The sequence below is a fragment of the Eleutherodactylus coqui genome, chromosome 12, assembly GCF_035609145.1.
Source record: "Eleutherodactylus coqui strain aEleCoq1 chromosome 12, aEleCoq1.hap1, whole genome shotgun sequence".
Taxonomy (NCBI): Eukaryota; Metazoa; Chordata; class Amphibia; order Anura; family Eleutherodactylidae; genus Eleutherodactylus; species Eleutherodactylus coqui.
Genome location: NC_089848.1, coordinates 2,867,887 through 2,878,073, shown reverse-complemented (window position 1 = coordinate 2,878,073; position 10,187 = coordinate 2,867,887).

Below are 10,187 nucleotides of genomic sequence, written 5' to 3'. Positions count from 1 at the left end.
CTCTCACTTTCCGGTGTCATAGAAACGTGAAATTTGGCAGGAGCATTGATTATGTCATAAATAGGAAAAGCTAATGGGTCCCATCTCCATTATTCAATTCTATGCGCCAAAGAATTAGCGTCCAAATTTTACGTACGGAATGTAATTTTCTCACATAGAAACTTGAAATTTGGCACGAGCATTGATTATGTCATAAATAGGAAAAGTTAATGGGTCCCAACTCGATTATTCAATTCTATGCGCCAAAGAATTAGCGTCCAAATTTTACGTACGGAATGTAATTTTCTCACATAGAAACTTGAAATTTGCACGGGCATTCAATATGTCATAAATAGGAAAAGCTAATCGGTCTCAACCCCATTATTCAATTCTATGCGCAAAAGAATTAGCGTCCAAATTTTACGTACAAAATGTAATTCTCTCACTTTCCGGTGTCATAGAAACGTGAAATTTGGCAGGAGCATTGATTATGTCATAAATAGGAAAAGCTAATGGGTCCCATCTCCATTATTCAATTCTATGCGCCAAAGAATTAGCGTCCAAATTTTACGTACGGAATGTAATATTCTCACATAGAAACATGAAATTTGGCACGGGCATTGATTATGCCATAAATAGGAAAAGTTAATGAGGTCCCAAGTCGATTATTCAATTCTATGCGCAAAACAATTAGCGTCCAAATTTTACGTACGGAATGTAATTCTCTCACTTCCTGATATATATAAATGAATGTATGTCTGTCTGTCTGTCCTTTATGCATTACTACACCATACATCCAATTGCCATGAGACTTTGGGAAGTTGTTGAGTACACTCCTGGGAAGATTACTGGCATAGTACATCTATCCTACGATAGGTGGCGCGCGTGCGAGCATTGTTCGACAGTTATTCCCCCCAGACAAAGATCGTTTGATTTCCATCTCAAGCACCAAAGCAAAAGGCATTACGACCAACGGGTTGAGTGTTCAACTACAAAATGATGCATCCGCCGAACGTATCACAAGACAATTGCTGGATATTGAGAATGCTGAGGTAAAATGAAAGCTGTGCTGTGATTGGTTGCTATTTCTTATACTGATGAGGTAACATGAAAGCTGTGCTGTGATTGGTGGCTACTTCTTATACTACTGAGGTTGCATGAAAGCTGTGCTGTGATTGGTTGTTATATATTATACCACTGAGGTAACATGAAAGCTGTGCTGCGATTCGTTGTTATATATTATACCACTGAGGTAACATGAAAGCTGCGCTGTGATTGGTTGTTATATATTATACTGAGGTAACATGAAAGCTGCGCTGTGATTGGTTGCTATATATAATACCGCAGAGGTAACATGAAAGCTGCACTGTGATTGGTTGCTATTTTTTACATTGCTGAGGCAGAATAAAAGTTGCGCTGTGATTGGTTGTTATTTCTCTTACTGTTCAGGTAACATGAAAGCTGCGCTGTGATTGGTTGTTATATATTATACCACTGAGGTAACATGAAAGCTGCGCTGCGATTGGTTGTTATCTAGATATATAAAAACGAATGAATGTATGTCTGTCTGTCTTCGCAGCAACGCGCGACGGGTAAGCTAGTCTATATATATAAAATTGAATGTATGCGTGCGTGTCTGTCTGTCTGTCTGCGTGTCTGTCTGTCTGTCTGTTTGTCCTTTATGCGCTACTACACCATTCATCCGATCGCCATGAAACTTTGGGAAGTTGTTGAGTACACTCCTGGGAAGATTATAGGCATAGTAAATTTATGTTTCGATAAATGGCGCACGTGCGAGCGTCGTCGACAGTTACGCCCCCCCCCCACGAAGATCGTTCGATTTCCATCATTGCCAATAATTCTCTCACTTCCCGATAGCGTAGAAACATGAAATTTGGCACAAGCATTGATTATGTCATAAATAGGAAAAGTTAATGGGTCCCAACTCGATTATCCAATTCTAATCGCCAAAGAATTAGCGTCCAAATTTTACGTACGGAATCTAATTTTCTCGCTTCCCAATGTCATAGAAACTTGACATTTGGCACGAGCATTGATTATGTCATAAATAGGGAAAGCTAATGGGTCCCAACTCGATTATTCAATTCTAAGCGCCAAAGAATTAGCATCCAAATTTTACGTATAGAATCTAATTCTCTCACTTCCTGATGTCATCTATGTATATATAAATGAATGTATGTCTGCCTGCCTGTCTGTCTGTCTGTCTGTTCTTTATGCATTACTACACCATTCATCCAATCGCCATGAGACTTTGGAAAGTTGCTGAGTACACTTCTGGGAAGATTACTGGCATAGTACATCTATCCTACGATAGGTGGGGCGCGTGCGAGCATCGTCGACAGTTATGCCCCCCAGACAAAGATCGTTTGATTTCCATCTCAAGCACGAAAGCAAAAGGCATTACAAGCAACGGGATGAGTGTTCAACTACAAAATGATGCATCCGCCGAACGTTTCGCAAGACAATTGCTGCATATTGAGAATGCTGAGGTAAATTAAAGCTGTGCTGTGATTGGTTGTTATATATTATACTGAGGTAACATGTAAGCTGCGCTGCGATTGGTTGTTATATATTATAACGCTGAGGTAACTTGAAAGCTGCGCTGTGATTGGTTGTTATATATTATACCACTGAGGTAACATGAAAGCTGTGCTGTGATTGGTTGTTATCTAGATATATAAAAACGAATGAATGTATGTCTGTCTGTCTTCGCAGCAACGCGCGATGGGTAAGCTAGTCTATATATAAAATTGAATGTATGCGTGTCTGTGTGTCTGTCTGTCTGTCTGTCTGTTTGTCCTTTATGCGTTACTACACCATTCATCCGATCGCCATGAAACTTTGGGAAGTTGCTGAGTACACTCCTGGGAAGATTATAGGCTTAGAAAAACTATCCTAGGATAAATGGCGCGCTTGCGAGCGTCATCGACAGTTGCGCCCCCCCCACGTAGATCTTTGATTTCCATCACTGCCCCTAATTCTCTCACTTCGCGATGTCATAGAAACTTGAAATTTGGCACGAGCATTGATTATGTCATAAATAGGAAACACTAATGGGTCCCAACTCCATTATTCAATTCTAAGCGCCAAAGAATTAGCGTCCAAATTTTACGTACGGAATCTAATTCTCTCACTTCCTGATGTCATATATATATATATATATATATATATATATAAATGAATGTATGTCTGTCTGTTTGTCCTTTTTGCGCTACTACACCATTCATCCAATTGCCATGAGACTTTGGGATGTTGTTGAGTACACTCCTGGGAAGATTACTGGCATAGTACATCTATCCTACGATAGGTGGTGCGCGTGCGAGCATCGTCGACAGTTATGCCCCCCAGACAAAGATCGCTTGATTTTCCATCTCAAGCACGAAAGCAAAAGGCATTACGAGCAACGGGAGGCGTGTTCAACTACAAAATGATGCATCCGCCGAACGTATCGCAAGACAATTGCTGGATATTGAGAATGCTGAGGTAAAATGAAAGCTGTGCTGTGATTGGTGGCTATATATTATACTGAGGTAACATGAAAGCTGTGCTGTGATTGGTTGCTATTTCTTATACTGCTGAGGTAACATGAAAGCTGTGCTGTGATTGGTGGCTACTAGAGATGAGTGAGCACCAAAATGCTCGGGTGCTCGTTACTCGGGATGAAATTATCGCGATGCTCGAGGGTTCGTTTCGAATAATGAACCCCATTGAAGTCAATGGGCGACCCGAGCATTTTTGTATTTCGCCGATGCTCGCTAAGGTTTTCATGTGTGAAAATCTGGGCAATTCAAGAAAGTGATGGGAACGACACAGCAACGGATAGGGCAGGCGAGGGGCTACATGTTGGGCTGCATCTCAAGTTCCCAGGTCCCACTATTAAGCCACAATACCGGCAAGAGTGCCCCCCCCCACTCCCAACAACTTTTACTTCTGAAAAGCCCTCATTAGCAATGCATACCTTAGCTAAGCACCACACTACCTACAACAAAGCACAATCACTGCCTGCATGACACTCTGCTGCCACTTCTCCTGGGTTACATGCTGCCCAACCCCCCCCCCCCCATGACCCAGTGTCCACAGCGCACACCAAACTGTCCCTGCGCAGCCTTCAGCTGCCCTCATGCCACACCACCCTCATGTCTATTTATAAGTGCGTCTGCCAGAGGAAAAGCAGGCACACACTGCAGAGGGTTGGCACGGCTAGGCAGCGACCCTCTTTAAAAGGGGTGGGGCGATAGCCCACAATGCTGTACAGAAGCAATGAGAAATATAATCCTGTGCCACCGCCATCAGGAGCTGCACACGTGGGCATAGCAATGGGGAACCTATGTGCCACACACTATTCATTCTGTCAAGGTGTCTGCATGCCCCAGTCAGACCTGGCTTTTTAATTCATAGACACAGGCAGGTACAACTCCCTATTGTGAAGTCGCTGTGGACCGACAGCAGGGGTGGGTGCCAGGAAGTCACCAGCGATACATAAAAATATCCCATTGCATTGCCCAACACAGCTCAGGTAGTAATGTCGTGCTTAAAGGGGTTGTCCCGCGGCAGCAAGTGGGTCTATACACTTCTGTATGGCCATAATAATGAACTTTGTAATATACATTGTGCATTAATTATGAGCCATACAGAAGTTATAAAAAGTTTTATACTTACCTGCTCCGTTGCTGGCGTCTTCGTCTCCATGGTGCCGACTAATTTTCGCCCTCCGATGGCCAAATTAGCCGCGCTTGCGCAGTCCAGGTCTTCTCCTGTTCTCTATGGGGCTCCGTGTAGCTCCGTGTAGCTCCGCCCCGTCACGTGCCGATTCCAGCCAATCAGGAGGCTGGAATCGGCAATGGACCGCACAGAAGAGCTGCGGTCCACGGAGGAAGAGGATGCCGGCGGCCATCTTCACCGGTAAGTATAGAAGTCACCGGAGCGCGGGGATTAAGGTAAGCGCTCCGGTAAGCTTTCTTTAGGTCCCTGCATCGGGGTTGTCTCGCGCCGAACGGGGGGGGGGGGTTGAAAAAAAAAAAAAACCCGTTTCGGCGCGGGACAACCCCTTTAATGCAGGTGGGCTTCGGCCCACACTGCATGCCCCAGTCAGACTGGGGTTCTTTACAAGTGGACACATGTAGGTTAAACTCCGTGTGCACCTACAGCATGGGTGGCTCCCTGGAACCCACCGGCGGTACATAAAAATATCCCATTGCATTGCCCAACACAGCTGAGGTAGTAATGTTGTGCTTAATGCAGGTGGGCTTCGGCCAACACTGCATGCCCCAGTCAGACTGGTAATATGTACCTTAACAGTAACCGCGTTGGTGCTAATCTGGTGGTGACTGCGGACCTAGTAGCGCGGTTTTATTTTGTTGGTTTTCGGAATGTGGCCAGGATTAAGTGCGCTGTGGCGGGGGATGTTTTTGAGGCACTACGTGTCCTCTCCACGTGTCCGTGGTTATATGCACCTTAACAGTAACAGCGTTGGTGGGAAATGGCCTCGCCGCCATCATGTCTTTGGGAAGCCTCTGTTTCCACACCCCAGAGACATACCATTAGCAGCGGTATAGGCAGAGCCCATAATTAGTAACATTTCAGCCGTAGCATTAGGACAGGCCCCACTAACATATCACTAGTAGCATTATAGGGGGATCACAGTATTAGTTCCATTTCAGTAATAGTAGCACTCAAGACAGGCCCCAGTAACAATTCCGAAGCAGCAGTATAGTGGGAGCGCAGTCTTCGTTCCATTTCAGTAGCTGCAGTATAGACAAGGCCCAAGTTACATTTATGTAGCTAAAGTGTAGGCCAACCCCACACACCTTTCTGTACCATGAGTGCAGGCGAAGAACATAGAAATTGCTATGATTACACTGTAGGTGAGTGCCCCAAAAAATTGGTGTACCAACAGTACTAATGTACCTCAGTAAAAATTGGCCATGCCCAGCCAAGATGGCAGGTGAAACCCATTAATCGCTTTGGTTAATGTGGCTTAAGTGGTAACTAGGCCTGGAGGCAGCCCAGTTTAACGAAAAATTGTTTCAAGTTAAAGTTTCAACGCTTTAATGAGCATTGAAACGTATAAAAATTTTTTAGAAAAATTATATGAGTGAGCCTTGTGGGCCTAAGAAAAATTGCACGTTCAGCGTGATTACGTGAGGTTTCAGGAGGAGGAGCAGGAGGAGGAGGAGGAGGAATATTATACACAGATTGATGAAGCAGAAATGTCCCCGTTTTGGATGGTGATAGAGAACGATGCTTCCATCCGCGGGTGCAGCCTACGTATTGTTTAGGTATCGCTGCTGTCCGCTGGTGGAGAAGAGAAGTCTGGGGAAATCCAGGCTTTGTTCATCTTGATGAGTGTAAGCCTGTCGGCACTGTCGGTTGACAGGTGGGTACGCTTATCTGTGATAATTCCCCCAGCCGCACTAAACACACTCTCTGACAAGACGCTAGCCGCAGGAGAAGCAAGCACCTCCAGGGCATACAGCGCTAGTTCAGGCCACGTGTCCAGCTTCGACACCCAGTAGTTGTAGGGGGCAGAGGCGTCACCGAGGATGGTCGTGCGATCGGCTACGTACTCCCTCACAATCCTTTTACAGTGCTCACGCCAACTCAGCCTTGACTGGGGAGCGGTGACACAGTCTTGCTGGGGAGCCATAAAGCTGTCCAGGCCCTTAAAGACTGTTGCACTGCCTGTGCTGTACATGCTGCTCGATCTCCGCACCTCCCCTGCTACCTGGCCCTCGGAACTGCGCCTTCTGCCACTAGCGCTGTCGGGTGGGAATTTTACCATCAGCTTATCCGCAAGGGTCCTGTGGTATAGCAACACTCTCGAACCCCTTTCCTCTTCGGGAATGAGAGTGGGAAGGTTCTCCTAATAGCGTGGGTCGAGCAGTGTGTACACCCAGTAATCCATAGTGGCCAGAATGCGTGTAACGCGAGGGTCACGAGAAAGGCATCCTAACATGAAGTCAGCCATGTGTGCCAGGGTACCTGTACGCAACACATGGCTGTCCGCACTAGGAAGATCACTTTCAGGATCCTCCTCCTCCTCCTCCTCCTCCTCCTCCTCAGGCCATACACGCTGAAATGATGACAGGCAAGCAGCATGGGTACCATCAGCAGTGGGCCAAGCTGTCTCTTCCCCCTGCTCCTCATCCTCCTCATGCTCCTCCTCCTCCTCCTGAACGCGCTGAGATATAGACAGGAGGGTGCTCTGACTATCCAGCGACATACTGTCTTCCCCCGGCTCTGTTTCCGAGCGCAAAGCGGCTGCCTTTATGGTTTGCAGGGAACTTCTCAAGATGCATAGCAGAGGAATGGTGACGCTAATGATTGCAGCATCGCCGCTCACCACCTGGGTAGACTGCTCAAAGTTTCGAAGGACCTGGCAGATGTCTGCCAACCAGGCCCACTCTTCTGAAAATAATTGAGGAGGCTGACTCCCACTGCGCCGCCCATGTTGGAGTTGGTATTCCACTATAGCTCTACGCTGCTCATAGAGCCTGGCCAACATGTGGAGTGTAGAGTTCCACCATGTGGGCACGTCGCACAGCAGTCGGTGCACTGGCAGATTAAACCGATGTTGCAGTGTCCGCAGGGTGGCAGCATGCGTGTGGGATTTGCGGAAATGTGCGCAGAGCTGGCGCACCTTTCCGAGCAGGTCTGACAAGCGTGGGTAGCTTTTCAGAAAGCGCTGAGCCACCAAATTAAAGACGTGGGCCAGACATGGCACGTGCGTGAGGCCGCCGAGCTGCAGAGCCGCCACCAGGTTACGCCCGTTGTCACACACGACCATGCCCGGTTGGAGGCTCTGCGGCGCAAGCCAGCGGTCGGTCTGCTCTGTCAGACCCTGCAGCAGTTCGTGGGCCGTGGGCCTCTTATCTCCTAAGCTGAGTAGTTTCAGCACGGCCTGCTGACGCTTGCCCACCGCTGTGCTGCCACGATGCGCGACACCGACTGCTGGCGACGCGCTGCTGCTGCTGACACATCTTGATTGCGAGACAGAGGTTGCGTTGGAGGAGGAGGAGGAGGAGGGTGCTTTAGTGGAGGAAGCCGCAGATACCACCACCGAGCTGGGGCCCGCAATTCTGGGGGTGGGTAGGACGTGAGCGGTCCCAGGCTCTGACTCTGTCCCAGCCTCCACTAAATTCACCCAATGTGCCGTCAGGGAGATGTAGTGGCCCTGCCCGCCTGTGCTTGTCCACGTGTCCGTTGTTAAGTGGACCTTGGCAGTAACCGCGTTGGTGAGGGCGCGTACAATGTTGCAGGAGGCGTGGTCATGCAGGGCTGGGACGGCACATCGGGAAAAGTAGTGGCGACTGGGAACTGAGTAGCGCGGGGCCGCCACTGCCATCATACTTTTGAAGGACTCCGTTTCCACAACCCTATACGGCAGCATCTCAAGGCTGATAAATTTGGCTATCTGGACAGTTAACGCTTGAGCGTGCGGGTGCGTGGCGGCGTACTTGCGCTCAAACACTTGCGCTAGCGACGGCTGGACGGTGCGGTGCGAGACATTGCTGGATTGGGCCGAGGACAGCGGAGGTGAGGGTGTGGGTGCAGGCCAGGAGACGGTAGTGCCTGTGTCCTCAGAGGGGGGTTGGATCTCAGTGGCAGGTTGGGGCACAGGGGGAGAGGCAGTGGTGCAAACTGGAGGCGGTGAACGGCCTTCGTCCCACCTTGTGGGGTGCTTGGCCATCATATGTCTGCGCATGCTGGTGGTGGCTCCCCGGCTGATCTTTGGCGCGACAAAGGTTGCACACCACTGTTCGTCGGTCGTCAGGCGTCTCTGTGAAAAACTGCCAGACCTTAGAGCACCTTGGCCTCTGCAGGGTGGCATGGCGCGAGGGTGCGCTTTGGGAAACAGTTGGTGGATTATTCGGTCTGGCCCTGCCTCTACCCCTGGCCACCGTACTGCCTCTTGCAACCTGCCCTGCTGATGCCCTTGCCTCCCCCTCTGAAGACCTGTCCTGAGTAGGCGTTGCACACCAGGTGGGGTCAGTCACCTCATCGTCCTGCTGCTCTTCCTCCGAATCCTCTGTGCGCTCCTCCCTCGGACTTACTGCCCTTACTACTACCTCACCGATAGACAACTGTGTCTCATCGTCATCGTCCTCCTCACCCACTGAAAGGTCTTGAGACAGTTGCCGGAAGTCCCCAGCCTCATCCCCCGGACCCCGGGAACTTTCCAATGGTTGGGCATTAGTAACGATAAACTCCTCTGGTGGGAGAGGAACCACTGCTGCCCAATCTGAGCAGGAGCCCGAGAACAGTTCCTGGGAGTCTTCCCGCTCCTGAGCATGTGTCATTGTAGTGGAGTGAGGAGGCTGGGAGGAAGGAGGAGCAGCAGACAGAGGATTCGGATTTGCAGCAGTGGACGGCGCAGAACTGTGGGTGGACGATAGGTTGCTCGAAGCACTTTCTGCCATCCACGACAGGACCTGCTCACACTGCTCATTTTCTAATAACGGTCTCCCGCGTGGACCCATTAATTGGGCGATGAATGTGGGGACGCCAGAAACGTGCCTCTCTCCTAATCGCGCAGCAGTCGGCTGCGATACACCTGGATCAGGAGTTCGGCCTGTGCCCACACCCTCACTTGGCCCTCCGCGTCCTCGGCCGCGTCCACGTCCTCTAGGCCTACCCCTACCCCTCAGCATGCTGTATTACCAGTGATTTGATTTCCCGGGCAGGAAATAAATTGGCGCAAGCCTGCAGGCCAAATATACTTTTTTCCCTTTTTTTTAAAAGGAAAGGCCCACTGCGTCTATTTAATGAATAATAAGTTTAATAACTGTGCTGTGCCCCTGCAAATGTGTCACAGAACTTTAGTGTTGCAGAGTTATTAACTACAGCTGAGCAAGGAATTTCACAGGCAGGAAAGAAAGTGGCGCAAGCCTGCTGTTAAACGTAGCTGGCTGCGTATGAATTTTTTACTATCTCCACCCACCACACACATACACAGAACGCTGAGGACTGTCAGAGGCAGGCCAAATAGAATGTTTCCCATTTTTTTTTTTTTAAAGAAAAGGCCCACTGACTATATTTAATCTATAATATATGTCTTCTGGCCCTGCCTACACAATTCTGTCCCTGTAGTATTACTGCAGGGCGCAATGCTCTGCACAGCCGATTTTGAAAAAAAAAAAAATGCAACACTGCTAACAGCAGCCTGCACAGTACTGCACACGGTTAAA